Consider the following 15,172-nt stretch of genomic DNA (forward strand, 5'->3'; position numbering starts at 1 on the left):
TAAAACTTTCAGGTCCAAACCATAGGAAGAATCAGCTTTCAAAGATTTCTTAGCATCAAAGCCAATAAGTTTTTATCATCGAGGCATAAATAATCTTGTTGATTGATGGCAGAGATACATAGATGTTCACAGTTCATACTTTGACTAATCAAAACATTTCTATTGTTAATTTTTCCAGAATGAAGTTATGTTTCTGAAATCGGCCATTATTTTTGGAACAACCTAATAGTTTAAAATCTAAACTTTAGATGATACAAGATAGTATCATCAAATAGTGACAACTACTTGATGTGCAGGTTTATTTTTTTATCACATTACCAATTTGTAAAAAGAAAGCAAAACAAAAATAGCTATGTTAGAAAATGGCGATAATTGTGAATTATTAAACTGTAAATGTTTAAACTTTTGGCATTCTGATTGCTCTGTCAAATGTAAGGCTTATTTATTCATGCTGTTTTGAATTAATTGTGCATTATCTCAGCTTTGAGATTTCCATCATGTGATTGTTGATTTTTAGAATGACATTGTAAAGTCGGTATGAGAGGCTGAATCTAGCCAGTTTGAGCATAAAACAGGTAGAATATTGGGCTGGATATGACTGGCTTAAATGTTATAATGTTAAATATTTTAAATTGGAAATGTATTTTATTTTGCAGGTATTTCTGGGAAGGAGAAGTCTTTGATTGTTTGGTAAGTTTTGTCTTTTTCTAGTTAAAAATAGCAAATTTTTACTTTTTTCACCTTAGTTTGGCCTGAATGTTTCTAAAAACTGAAGCATTTCTTTATTACATGTGTTTTTTTATGTTGTACAACCTTCCTCCTTTCTACAATTATTACTATTACACGAGACATTAACTTTATTAAATCTGATCTCATGATGAAAGAACAGTCAAGATTTTTAATGTTAGACATGATCTACACCAATTTGAAATGGAGAAGCCTCTTGATATGATTTGAACTTCATATCTCTCACTTGCTGATTGACCATGTTACCAATTGAACCACACAGCAATGCCATCTGCTTCAATAAAGTTCTTTAATTTGTTTCTGTTATTTGAACTATTCTGTTAAATTAGCAGAAATACCAAATGATAGTCACATGGTTTAAGTATTAGCATCAGTGAGCTTCTTTCTCTTTTCTCAAATTGATGTTACTGCTGTTTAATATCTCTGATTTCATCACTTATCTTCATATCTACTTTAATCTAGCTGCACTGATGATCATATAATATTTCTTTTACATAACATATTAGCATCACTCTTCATTAACATTAGTGGTTTTGTTTGTTGTTTTACATTAAAATACAACCAGCAATTCATAGGACTGCTTCCATCTGCAGTTCCACAGCCTGTAGCCATCTATGGTTGCCTCTCAATCTCACTTTGATTTAATCAGATGATAAAACTTGTTTTTTTATTTAATATTTCTTTTTCTTTTAACTATTCTACTAAAACTATTGGATATTTCAAGGTACCCATGACTGAACTATTTGTTGGTTTAAGCTATCTTAACCTTTCGTGGGTCAGTGGGGTTGGAATTACAAAAAAGGCCATTGGTGTCCCCGAGGGATCCCTTTTTATTTTTGTGTATTTCTGCACTATCCATAAAGTTATATTTGTTTAATCTTGTATATATCTGTGAGTGCATGATACAGAACTAGAAATTTAGCACTTGATAGGTATATATTTGTAATTATTAGAGTTTAATGGAAGGGAATTTAAATATAATTTATTGACCAAAAAAATCCTTTATTGAAAGAAATTAATACTTTTTAAATAGTTTTATAAACTATACATATAGTACTAAATATAAAATAAAACAAAGTGCCACGCCCTAGTGGTTGAGGGAACCTGTGGAAGAGGTAGACCCAGGAATCCCTGGGATGAGGTGGTGAAGCACGACCTTCGAACATTAGGCCTCACCGAGGCAATGGCTAGTGACCGAGACCTTTGGAAATATGCTGTGTGTGAGAAGACCCAGCAAGCCATAACCTGTGGCCTATGCTAGGGGTGTAACCAGCCCACTTATGCGTACCTTTCCTTCATTGGACACTAAACTCTGCTTGTGAAGACCTGTTGAGGCAAGTGAAATTGAAATCGAATAAAATTTAATGACTGGTACCCATGCCAGTGGAGTGCTAAGAGCACCATCCGAGTGTGATCAGTGCCAGAGCAGCTGTCTGACTTCCGTGCTGGTGGCATGTAAAAAGCACCGTTTGAGCATGATTGTTACCAGCGTTACCTTACTGGCACTTGTGCCGGTAGCACATGAAAAAAACATTCGAGCGAGGTTGTTGCCAGTGCCGCTGAACTGGCTCCTGTGCAGGTGGCACATAAGAAACACCATTTGAGCATGGCCGTTGCCAGTACTGCCTGACTGGCCCTCGTGCCAGTGGTATGTAAAAGCACCCACTACACTCTCGGAGTGGTTGGTGCTAGGCATCCAGTTGTAGAAAGTCTGCCAGATCAGATTGGAGCCTGGTGCAGCCATCTGGTTCACCAGTCAAATCGTCCAACCCATGCTAGCATGGAAAGTGGATGTTAAACAATGATAATGAAAACAAAATTATTTAGTATATTGATTCATACCAGTACAAATGCTAAGAAAATTGACTTATAGTTGATCAGAATATCTGAAAAAAGAACAGAAAAAAATAATTTCACACAATATGATACCTGGGGTTCAGTTGGACTTCAGATATCATATTTTATGCTTTAACATCCATATGACTGGAAACTTTCAACTCAAAATTTGTACGTGCATATATAAACTTTTGACAATACAAGTCATGAGATATAAAATTATTTAGATTAAAAAATGTAAAAGTTGCGTAACTTTTAAAATTTGCTGAGGTCCCAAGGGACCCTTGTGGCCCACGAAGGGTTAATTTTATGTTGGAGAAGGAAGCCCCTCTTATTTTTCTTTCTTTTGGTTCTTTTATGTGAATTGATTGGAGGAGGAAACAATGCTTTTTGCTGTTGTAAAGGCACCATATTTTCTTAATTTATTCTAATCTTTTACATATTTTACCTGGCCACTTGGCTAAATTGTTCATGGTATCTCCAATATTTACATTAAAGATCAAGTAAAAGCCTACAAGATTTGGTTTGGTCACAACGTACCAATTTAATTTTAGCATCATCTAGCAAATGGAACCAAGATATGCAAAAGTCCTCTGTAGTTCTGATTTCAGTTTTGAATGCCTGTATTAGCACTAAATCTGGAGCTGGCTCTAAATTTACTCTTCGTGACACCATCTTAATTTTTTCAATTTCATCTTAAACCTAGTAAAATGCAAGAACATTATATATCCAAAATATCATATGTAGTTTTCTTCTGAATTATTCAAATTTGTGTCTATAATTATATTTTTATGAGAGAAAACTACAAGGATTTTCTATAAATTAACCTGTAAGGGAGGAGAGAGTCCTCAATCATTGTAAAGTTCTTCCACATTTAAATTGGAAGAATTAATTTTTCTTGTGTGGAAATGGTGCAGTTAGTTAATGTTTCATTTTAATTAATGCTGAAATTTTTTAGATAGTGGTGAATGAATTACAAAAAGGGATGTAGCTTTCAGGATGAAGGAGTTAGTAAAATTGTTCAAAGCTTTCCAGGCTCTTGTGAGAAGAGAAGTGAGTATATATTGACAGGTTTAGAGTTAGTGAAATAAATGGCAATATATCTGAGTGTTTTCATAATATTTCAACAGATCTTACACAGGGGATAGCAGAATTGATAGAGCAACAGTTGAAAAGCTTTGTTGCTTATGATGCTTTATATATCATCATGATGTAATATCCTCCTTCTATGCTGGCATGGGTTGGTCAATTTGAGAGGAGCTGGCCAGACAGGAGCTGCACCAGTCAGGAGCTGCACCAGACAGGAGCTGCACCAGACAGGAGCTGTACCAGACTTCTGTCTGTTTTCGCAGGGTTTTACAGCTGGATGCCCTTCCTAACACCAACCACTCTGTTGAGTAGACTCAGTGCTTTTTATATGGTACAAGCACAGGCAAGGTCAGTTTGGCATGGTTTTTATGGCAAGCTACCCTCTCAATTGCTGACCACTTTGCAGTAGATGCTTTTTAAGTGGCACCAGCATTGGCAGGGTCACCAATAACTTTGCAAGACACGGATCCTTTGAGAGGGGAGGGGGCATTAGAGAAGGATATCTCGTGTTAGATGATGAAAGGTTATTGTGAGACAGAGAGACAGAAACAGGTGTCTTGCTGTAGGAGAGGTACATGGTTACCTGGCCAGAGAGAGAGATAGGGGATGGGAGAGAGAGAGAGAAATGAGGACAAAAATAGGTGTGCTGTTGTAAAGGTGATACATGGTTACTCAACCTAAGGGAAAAGCAGGAGAAGGAGAGAGAGAGAATGGGAGATTGCAAGAGTGAAAGCGAGAGCAGGAGAGTGATGATGGCAAAATGCTGGGCATACTCACAAGGGACGGGGATCAGAATATAAATGGGATGGTTGAGTAAAAGAAGAGAGAAATAGATGGTGGAAAGTGCCAGGGAACTTTAAAAATGTTTTTATTACCAATTTTTCTGAGGAGATGGGGTCTATCCATAGTCATTCTTAGGAAACGAAACTGTTAGACTTTTATTTTTTCAGTATGCTTGTTTGAAGCGATCACTGTGAAAACAAACTGTTACGCAGAATGTAAACAAACAGTATATGACAGGAAAGCCCACAAAATAGGGGATCAAAGTTTGGAAAATTTGTGGAGCAAATACTGGGTACTGCTGTGGATTTAGTTTTTATACAGGGAAAATAATGTTAGTCAGCATGGCCTAGGGTACGATGTAGTCTGGAATTTATCACTTCCATACCATAACCAGGGCCATATATTAGTTTTTGACTGATCTTTTTAGTTCGATCAAACTTGCGGTGGATTTAGGTGGATTCCAGTATTTCAGTTTATTTCACCTTTAAGGTACGCCTGTTCTGTTGTGCATTAAATTCAACTGATAATGTAGTGATGTGCACAATTCTTCTATATCAAAATTTTATTGCATATCCAATTGAATATTAGCTGATGATTTATTTTCTATGGTGATGTTTAAACAAAATTTTAATATTTTTACCTCTTGCTCATTTTACCTGGATTTACCTGTTATTAGAGTCACTTTGAGACAAAAGTTATGCAGTAGTATTGATTGAGAATCCTTTCTTTAATTATGTTCCAAATATCACATTAATATGTTGATGAGGAAAAAGTTACAGTTGTTTAATGAAACTAGTCTAAATTCATGATTATTTTAGAATTTAATTGAAACTCATGAGGGGTGTATTTGGTCAGAAATATAATAATGAAAGGGTTAAATGTTAATTATTCCTGTACATTTAGTTGTTTTGAATTCAAACAATTTCTTTATCTAAAGAAAATATTCCTATCTTTTAAATGATGTAAGTTTAAACACAAGAATTTTTATTTAGCTTAATGCAGTTATCACTCATCATCATCATCATCATCGTCGTCGTTTAACGTCCGCTTTCCATGCTAGCATGGGTTAGACGATTTGACTGAGGACTGGTGAAACCAGATGGTTACACCATGCTCCAATCTGATTTGGCAGAGTTTCTACTGCTGGATGCCCTTCCTAACGCCAACCACTCCAAGAGTGTAGTGGGTGCTTTTACGTGCCACCAGCACGAAGGCCAGTCAGAAGGCCTTGGCAACGGCCGCGCTCAAAATGGTGTATTTTATGTGCCTTCGATGGCACTGGCAACAATCTTGCTCGAATGTCTTTACACGTGCCATCCGGCACAAGTGCCAGGAAGGCGATGCTGGGCACAGGTGCCATGACGGTTTCACTAATGTCACAAAACTGAATGTCACTTACTTTAAAAACATTTAAAGCATAGATTTAGTTTTCAACAAAATGGAACGTGTCCTTTCCATTTTATAGAAATTAATGGAGTATCTGAAATTTCTTTGTCACATCTATGATTCTAAAATGTTGATCATGTTTGAAATTTCTTTGCAATTTTTAGAGTCATAATTATACTTTTAATTGAACTCCCTAGATTTTGTTTTTTAATATTCATGTTGAACCAATAGGTCACAGGTTCAAACTATGTTTAGAGCCAATTATTTTGACTTTCAGCAAGGTACACATTATTTTGCCTATCTCAGCACCAATCATTTGAAAATGCCCCACCCCACTTTTGTAGGTTAATAGCTGAAGATCAGTTGTTGAAATATCAGAACACTTGCTGTTTCAATTCATGAATAAATGAAAAAAAAAATGAATCCTTTATGAGGACTATTAGCTAGGAACATCAAAGAAGTGTATTTGAAAAAGAAGTGTATTTTGTAACTTTTCTATTTATTTATTTTTTAAAGAAAATGTCAGAATTGAATCAAATAGGTTGAATAAATATATTGAACTGAAAATATGTCTGAGTCAGAAGAAAATGTGTTATCATCTATGAGACTAGTTTAGTTTCTTAGTTGAAATGTTTTTATGCATTTTGCCAAAATTGTTTCAGTAAGTTATGAATGTCATAGTTTTCCATTTCTCCTCTGATATATCTGACTCTTGATTATGTTTGTTAAATAAATACCATGCATGTACACCCAGCCCAGGTAAGTTATGTAACTTTTATAAATGGGAGATTCTATATTGCATATTAAGTGACCTACATCAAGCTGTGTGTCGTCAGCTATTCTGATGATTAATTACATTTTTGTTGTTATTGTTGCTGCTACCTGGCATTAAACTTAGTTGAAACAGAGCATGTGTCTTGCATATTATTTTTATGCATTAATTAAAAGCTCTTCACTTAAAACAGGTATCACAGTTTTCTGTCAAGAAGACATGTAGGCTAAAAGAGGTATACTGAACAGTTCAGTGTCACAAAACACATGATCTAGCTTAATGTATGCAGCCCAAAATAAAGTTTTTCTTCCTTTTTCCAAGGTGATCTAATTGAAATATTAGTTACTAAATATTATATTTAATGTATTTTTAATAAAATTTAATCACTACATTATTTTCATTGAGTACTGTTTAGTGAACTCTAATAAAATCTGTTCTATTTCTATTTAAATGGTAACAATATCCTTTAGAAACTATTTTTTAATCCCTAGCAGGTTTATGTTTACATAAGCAGGTACTGCAGAAATAAAAAGATGAACAATTATTTGGTTTGTCTAGAAATAACTGTTGAGTACTTTTCTTGCAGTTGTTTTCTTTTTGTAATAGATGCCGAGCTTCACATCCTTTCAAACTAGAAACCCAATTCCCTCCAAATTTTTTTTTTATTTTAATGAATACAGTTTTCATACAAGCCTTAGATACTATTTTCAGGTTTTCACTACATTTACTGGGATCTGTACTTAAAGCTGGTTATAGCAACTAGCTGAGTAAATATACTGTTTATCTTTGTACAGTTCCTTCCTTTAGTAGAACTTCCCTTTAACTGTTTTTTTTTTTTAATGGAATTACTCTTGAATAGAGCTTTTAGAAATGGATTTATTTGATCTTCTGCTTAGAATCTTTGCTTAATCTACTGTGCTGTACTCCTAGCAGCAACAAAGTCCTGGTTTCTTTAATCAGTCAACTATAAAGCTCCTTACTGTTGAATTCAAGCTGTCACTGTTTACTCCAATATTCATCTCCTTGCGTCATTTGATTTTACTTCTCAGGTTTTTTATTCAGATCCACTCTTCTAGGCTTTGGCTGCAATTTTCAACATATATTATTGAGAATCTGGTTACCACTCTTTGTGATTGCCCTAAGAATAGGAAAAATAGGATATTTGATTGATACTCACATGTCTGCTAGATCCATCTCCGTTAATTTTCTCCTAATTTTTACTACCTTACCCATCTTCTGAAAGTACTCTCTTCTCCACTGTCTCTGTTACACATGCACATACACATAGTCATTTTTGCCTTAGATGTGTGTACACACTTTAAATGGGAGATTAATCATCAGAAAATTGTAATGTTAATGATAATTGTGAACATAGACCTTAGTTAAAAATTTAAGGGAGTGGGGTCAAGTTAATTAAACTGATATCAGTAATTGACTGGTACTTTATTTTATTGATCCAAAAAGGTAAAAAACCAAGTTGACCTCAAATTTGATCTCAGAATACAAAGAGCTGGAATGATTCTGCCAATATAAAATTCTAACAATTCTACCATTTGCTGTCAATCTTCCCTCAAAAATTTAATAAATTTCAAATCTTCTTTGTCGTCTTTCTTTCTCTCATTCTCTCCTTAGTGTACTTTTCTCTATCAGTGAGTGTTATTATACTCAGTTACACTACAGATACTCACTATTATACTTCATCTATTTACTGTCACCCCTCTCTTACATACACATTTCATACTTGTTTAAATTCACCATTCCAAATTTGTAAATGTTCATGTAATTAGTGGCATTTTAACTTAAAGAGTTTTAAATAAAATCAATAATTAAAATTCTTAGCTGACTATTTGATAAATTATTTTGTCCGTTAAATAAACATTTTACTTAGTTTTACTTCCTGCTTTCCTTATCCAACCAAATACTCCTTGAACATATCTTACACTTAAATATCTAAATTAACTGAATTTTACCCACCATTGTATGAAATGAAGAAGACGTTTTACTTACATAAAAAAGAGTATCTGCTTTGATTAATGAAGACTACCAACTACTTATAATTTATCCCTCATCACCACTCTCCCTTCACTACTTACATTAATTCAGTGATTCTCAATTGGTCTCCTAATTATTAGTGGAATTCCCCACTTCATCCTCTTTATTAATGAGAAAACAAAATACAGTCAACATCCATATAAATTCTTCATTTTTTACCAGAAATGTTAAGCAAGTTTAAAATTCTGTTTTAATTTTATTAAACATGGTGATTTGTCCGCCCAGCCTCTCTCTGCAGAGACTCCCCCCCCCCCCCCCCCAATCACCTTTAATGAGAAATACTAGATTAGTTGGATCTCCAAATCCTGATAGATGCAAAGATTATTCTACAAATGAATTTTTTTTTTAATGCTAGCTCTTTATGAAGCTATTTGGTGTGAAGATGTGCTGCCTGTGAATGGTCCATTGTCAGATGTTTTCTCTCTCGTCTTTATATAAATCTTCAACTAGAAACCTCTCTAACCAGTTTTGATGCTATATTTTTGTTCTCAACAAATGTTATTTTTAACTGTTCTTGTTAAGAACTTCATTCAAAACTGCAATCTTTCATAATGGCCACTCAGTTCAGTTTTGAGGTTGCAATGTTAAAAAACAAAAGAAGTTATTTACAGAAATCTTCAATCACTTTCATGCCAAGTTTGTATTGGTAGCTGCTGTTTGGAGTTCAAAAAGAGACTGATTAAAGGAAGGTGGCGTACAGATGTCAAGTATTATGTAATATATTTGCATTTCATTAGATTTATAAAACTCCTAGAGATTGTTTAGTGGCAATTTTGTAAAAAAAAAAAAAAAAAAAAAAATGCTATGTGGTTGAAGATTCAATCTTTGTAAAAAACCTTGTAGTCATTCAGTACACAAGGTGTGTTTGATAAGCTATGAACTAGTTTGTATTTCCTACAAAAAGGTTTATTATACAGCTCAGCTGCTTTTACAAAAAACGTATTTGTATTAATTTAAGCATGAATGATGATAATAAATTACTGTTTGTACTGAACATATTCAGTAGAATTGCATACTCAGGCAGTTGGAAATTTTAGTTTTTGCTCCTATATCTAAGAATTTTGGAAAATATTAATAATAATATAAAAAAAAGAGTTTATTCAAAATATAATGTCTTTCCTGGTTTTATCTTGTCTGTGAACCTCTATACTCTCAAGTCTTGTCTTCACAATTTCTTTCAGTCTATTTCTCTCAGTTTTGTTTTCTACTAGAATACACCAGGGTCTAGGACAGTTGCGTACTGGACATTTGTGTCCCAGACAACTGCATACCAGATAATTGTATCCCTGGACATTTACATCCCTAGAAAAATGTGTCCTCGGACAGTTGTGTTCCTGTATTATTTTGAAATTTTAACTATCTTTTTTCTGGTGTATTTTTTTATTTGTTTGGAACAGTTGTTTATCAAAGCTAATTGTAAAAAAAAAGAAGAGAGTAGGCAATAATAAATATTTAAAAAAGAAATAAAAGTGTTTAAAATTTATAAGTTTATTTTTGTTTAAAAAACAAAAACAGATTAACAAAATATTTCAAGGTGTAAAAATTATTGTAGTTTCACAAATAAATCAAAAGGTGTGAATGTTGTTGAGCTATTCCTTTCAAGAAATTTATCTTGTTTTCAGGAGTATACTTATCTAATAATGCCATGATTCTCTTAGTTGCATTTTAATTTTTTTTGCCATACTAGAATTTCTCTTTGAAAGTCTCTCTTTTTTTTCTTAATGACAATAACCTCCTCCTTTTTCAGTGTCTCAATCAATTTCCAAATAGAGGGGTGTTGACATGATAATGAATATTGCAAAGCATTGTGTAATCTCTCTAAGCTGTTATAATATTTAGGCAACTGATTTATAACTCTTTCTTGAATATTCCAAGACTTGATAGGGAAAATTGGTTTCATTCTTATCCTTCTCTGGTCTCTTGCTTGGCCAATGTATGTCATTTCAAAATAGGTGGTAAATTCTGGAGGCAAATCACTGTTGTCAGACAAGACGATAAAACCGTCGACAATGTCATTTAAAGGAAGAAATGATAATGCAGAAAAATATCTAATTTTCAAATTGAATACTTTAGCTTCTCTATACCATTGTCTTAATCCTAGGTCACAGATTTTCTTTAAAATAGACTTAGATAAATGAAAAAAACATGAACTTATTGTTACATCTAGTAACTTTTTTACAAAACCTTTCTGAGCTCCTATTTCAAAGTCTATCAACAAAGATTTTGGATTAAGTTGTGGTTTGAGTTGCAACAAATACGTGAATAGATGAACATGTGTTTCCCTTGTCTTACCTGGAAGAAAGGCAAAAATTCTGGGAATACTAAATATACCTTTTTGGATACGGATACAATATAGCAAAATATTGATGGACTGACTTTAAAGGTACCATCTGCTGGCCAGTTAGGAAAATTTATCAAGTCATCTTCCATTGCAAATATTAGTATTCTATTCTTGTCATTGATACCAGAATCAAATGCAAGAAACTTTTCTCCAGTTGCAAGAAAGCAGAAGGATTCCAGTATCTCAAAGCTATTCCTTTGCTGTGGTGGTGTGTTTTGTGCTTTTTGTCTCCATTGATGTACATTTCTTCCCATTGATGATAAAGAGGGCATGTGGTAATTGAAAACTGATTTTCATTAGCAATTGTAGCTCCAATAAGACTTCTTGCTGGTTCGCATACTGAAACTGAAGTAGTTTTTAACTCAGACATAACTTCTTGTGCTCTAACTTTAGCAGCTGAGGATCCATGGTTATATTCAGTACATCGTATTGTGACTGAGTCATTCACTGTATGTATTCTTGCTTTGCAAGGTTGCTCTACACATCTCCAGTATGTTTTTGTTTCATTGGCATTTTTCTTCTGATAGTGGTGCCTGTAATTTTCTTCATCAACAAATATCTTTCCACCAGTGTTAGATTTTCTAAACATAGCTGTAGGTTTTAAATAGAAGTTTGAATTATAAAATCCAGAATGTATTAGACGTTTACAGTTTGCACTGCTTGAGTTAACTAAAATTGTTAGCTTAAATTCCTTTTGCTTTAAAAAAGAAGAATATACCTTTTGTGTACAGTTATGATTAATGAGCTATAATGAGCAACTGTTGGAAAGTATACTCCTGAAAAAAATAAGTGTATTAAAAAAAGTAAATGTGTAAAACATCTTTTTTATGATAAAAAAATTATCAGAGGTACGCATCTGTTCAGGGATGCAAATGTCCAGGAGCACAATTATCAAGGGACGCAAATGTCCAGGGGCACAATTGTCTAGGGTCACAAATGTCCAGGGATGAAATTGTCTGGTACATAGTTGTCTGAAACGCAACTGTCCATCCACCAATACACCATTACAGCTGATTAAACTTTTATAGATATCAGTCAATAATTTGGAGGCCCTGATGCATTTTTGAATGAGTTGTGGTCATCTCTGTCACATAGTACATGACACTAACAAGAGTCTATTTCTCTGCTAGTCATTGAAGAAAACCACATAACTAAGTCTGCTGCTAATTACTGTCACAAGCACTACCAATCATATTAACCTGCCAACCATTCCAGTTTGTTGAGACTACTTTTACGTTACAAGGACATTGAATCACTAGTAGAAAAGCCAATCATTCAACTAAGTCATGGATATTCCAGTTCAGATCTAAAGAAAGTGATTTATAAGTTAATATTTTTATGCCAACTGCCACTGTCATACTACTGCTACTACTGCTGTTGTTGTTGTTGTTCCCTCATCAGTCAAAGGGTGCCAGATAGGAAATGAATATGTGGTCATGTGTGTGAAGACAATTGGCTATTTTTAAGATTATTATTATTATTAGCGCACTGGCAGAATTGTTAGCATGCTGGACAAAATGCTTTGTGACATTTTGTCTGTATTTACACACTGAGTTCAAATTCTGCCAACTTTGCCTTTTGTCCTTTCTGGGTCAATGAAATAAGTTCTAGTCAAGCATTGTGGTTGGTATAATTGACTAGCACCCTCCATCAAAAATTTCAGCCCTTGTGTCTATAGTAGAAAGGATTATTATTGTAGGTTCATGACCCACTCAATTGCTCTGACATAAAAGGGCTCAGAAAGGATCTGGCACAATGACTCTTGGAAGATTTATCTGATGCATTATTTTCATATCAAAGGCTTATTTATGTGTGCCTCAATTGTATAATATCGCAATAAAATGTAAGCTAGAACCAGTTTTAAACTGTAACTTGGAGCCAGTTATAAAATGTAAATTGGAGCCAGTTCTAAAACATAGGTTAGAGCCTGTTCTAAAATGTAAGCTTAGAACCAGTTGCAAAACATAACTTAGAGCCAGTTCTAAAGTGTAGTTTAGAGCCAGTTCTAATACAAATGTCTGTGAAACTATATTTCAATACACAGTTGGAATGAAAAGAATGACATGAAAACCGTATCTTCCCATATGCTGTTGCCTCTAGGCCTAAGGCTGAACACCTTAAGAGTAAACTCTGCATGTGTGTTCTCTGAAAGAGGAATGTTTTTCATTTTGAGTTAAAATTACAAATAAACTAGTGGATACAGGAGAAGGAGGAGTGGTGCTAGTCTCCTATTCAATCAGCTCCTCTCCCCACCCCTATTGCAATGTAATAGATATTAACATTGACAAGTCTGTAATATTCTGCTGCCTCTGCATCACATTACTAACTTGGATGTTCATAGCTTGTCAAGCTCCATGCAGGTAGAAATAAAATTAAAATGAAATAAGCTTTTCAAGAGAACATTGACTAAAAGGCTTTAAAATGTATTTGTGGAGGAGGAGTTGTAAAGCTGTGTGTATATGTGTGAATGTACATACATACAGAAATAATACATCATACATATATGTATATGTAAGTGGTAAAGCCACAAAGGTGTGTGTATACATACATATGTATGTATGCATATGGAGAAATTGTAAAGCCACGACTGTTTAGTTGTGTGAGTACATATGCAGATATTATTGGAAAATGGTTTGCAATTGCATTTAAGCCATTTATCCATCAAACTTGTAGCTGCCCGTGGGTAGGAGGTGGGCAAAAAAAACCTGTAAAATACAATATGCTAATTATTTAAATAACATATTCGAATCATTGTTGTCATTGTTTAACCCATTTCTCAACATATTTTTATTGGAATCCACTGTCCTTGTTTCTGTTTATTTTGAAAATGAAGAAAAAATTTTGTAAAATAATCTTGTCATTAAGCTGGTGTTTGGAACAAACCAACATGAAATTTTGGCAGCAGATCTTAATATAGACCATTTTAAAACAGAGTTTGTATTATAGAATCAAGGGTGGTCTTAGGTGGGTTGGTATCCTATTTAATCCATGTCAGTATGGGTTAGTGGGTTAGATAAGATTCAACAAGTCAGAATGTTGAGCCCCAATCAACATCTTCTTTGACTGAGTTTTCTAAGGCTGGATGGCTTTCCTAATGGCAGCCACTTTACAGAGTGTATTGAGTGTTTTTCTTTTATGTGGTTTTATCTCTAGCTAGGCTTCCAAGTAACTTGCAAAACAAGACCCCCCCCCCCCCACGACTGAGTGGAAGTGTAATATTCAGGAAGGTGGCTTTATGTCAGGTGTAGAGAGGCTAAAGTATGGTAGACAAACAGGAACAGATCTTCTTCTGTAGAGGTTACTGTAGAGGTTACAGCTGAAAAGAAAGAAAAAATTGTGTTGATGAGGTGTGAGGTGGGTATGCTCAAGATAAATATGAGAAAGAGTAGGGAAAGAAAATTGGGAAAGGCAGGTAGGTGACAGATGGTTAGAGACAGACAGATAGAGGTGAAGGCAATAAATAGTGAACTTGGGTGGGCCTTGGTGAATGGTGAATATCAATGTGTGAGGGTAAGGTAAAAGAAATGAGAGAGTAGGTGGTAGGTGGCAATATATAAACAAAAGTGGGAAGGTGGAGAGCAGAAGGATAATAAAATTGTAGATGGATAAGAAAAAAAAGGGAGATGATGTGATGTGTATAGGAGCAAGAGAGAATTTCTTTGGTAAAAATTTACCTTTTCAGTTTATGGGATTTACTTGTTTACTTAATAATGACTCAATTGATGCATAATAAGTATTACTGGTTAACGGAATGTCTGTGCAGAAAAAATATTGAAAGGAACCTACAAAAATAACCTTGAAAATGAGTTTGGGTGGCAAAATTTTGAACTCTTTAGTTAAGAGATGTAACTGTGCCTGAACAATCTTTATCAATACTCGATTTAAGAACAAATGTAAACACGCACACATATTAGGTGCAAGAATGACTGTGCGGTTGAGAAGTTTGCTTCCCAACCACACGGTCCCATGTTCAGTCCTTCTGCACAGTATCTTGTGCAAGTGTTTTCTGCTTTTTGCCTAGGTCAACCACAAACTTGTGACTGAATTTGGTAGATGGAAACTGCAGTGTTGTTCATCAGAAAATGACTCAAAAACATGTTTATAAAGAAGACTTGTTCCCATCATATGCCACGTGTGAGGATTCTGCCCATAATAAAGAAATAAGT

At 34.2% G+C, this 15,172-nt stretch overlaps 1 protein-coding gene across 2 annotated transcripts in view; it reads left to right on the top strand.

Moving 5' to 3' along the window:
- The window catches only part of LOC106872761 (uncharacterized), a 417,879-nt gene that overhangs the window by 43,552 nt on the left and 359,155 nt on the right, over positions 1–15,172 (top strand). For both annotated transcript variants that reach the window (XM_089358676.1, XM_089358664.1), the window contains exon 2: positions 657–690. The gene's annotated coding sequence lies outside the window, so the exon portion shown is untranslated. The remainder of the gene's footprint in view (positions 1–656; positions 691–15,172) is intronic.

This window comes from Octopus bimaculoides, chromosome 10 (genome assembly GCF_046866305.1).
Source record: "Octopus bimaculoides isolate indiv1 chromosome 10, ASM4686630v1, whole genome shotgun sequence".
NCBI classification, from domain to species: domain Eukaryota; kingdom Metazoa; phylum Mollusca; class Cephalopoda; order Octopoda; family Octopodidae; genus Octopus; species Octopus bimaculoides.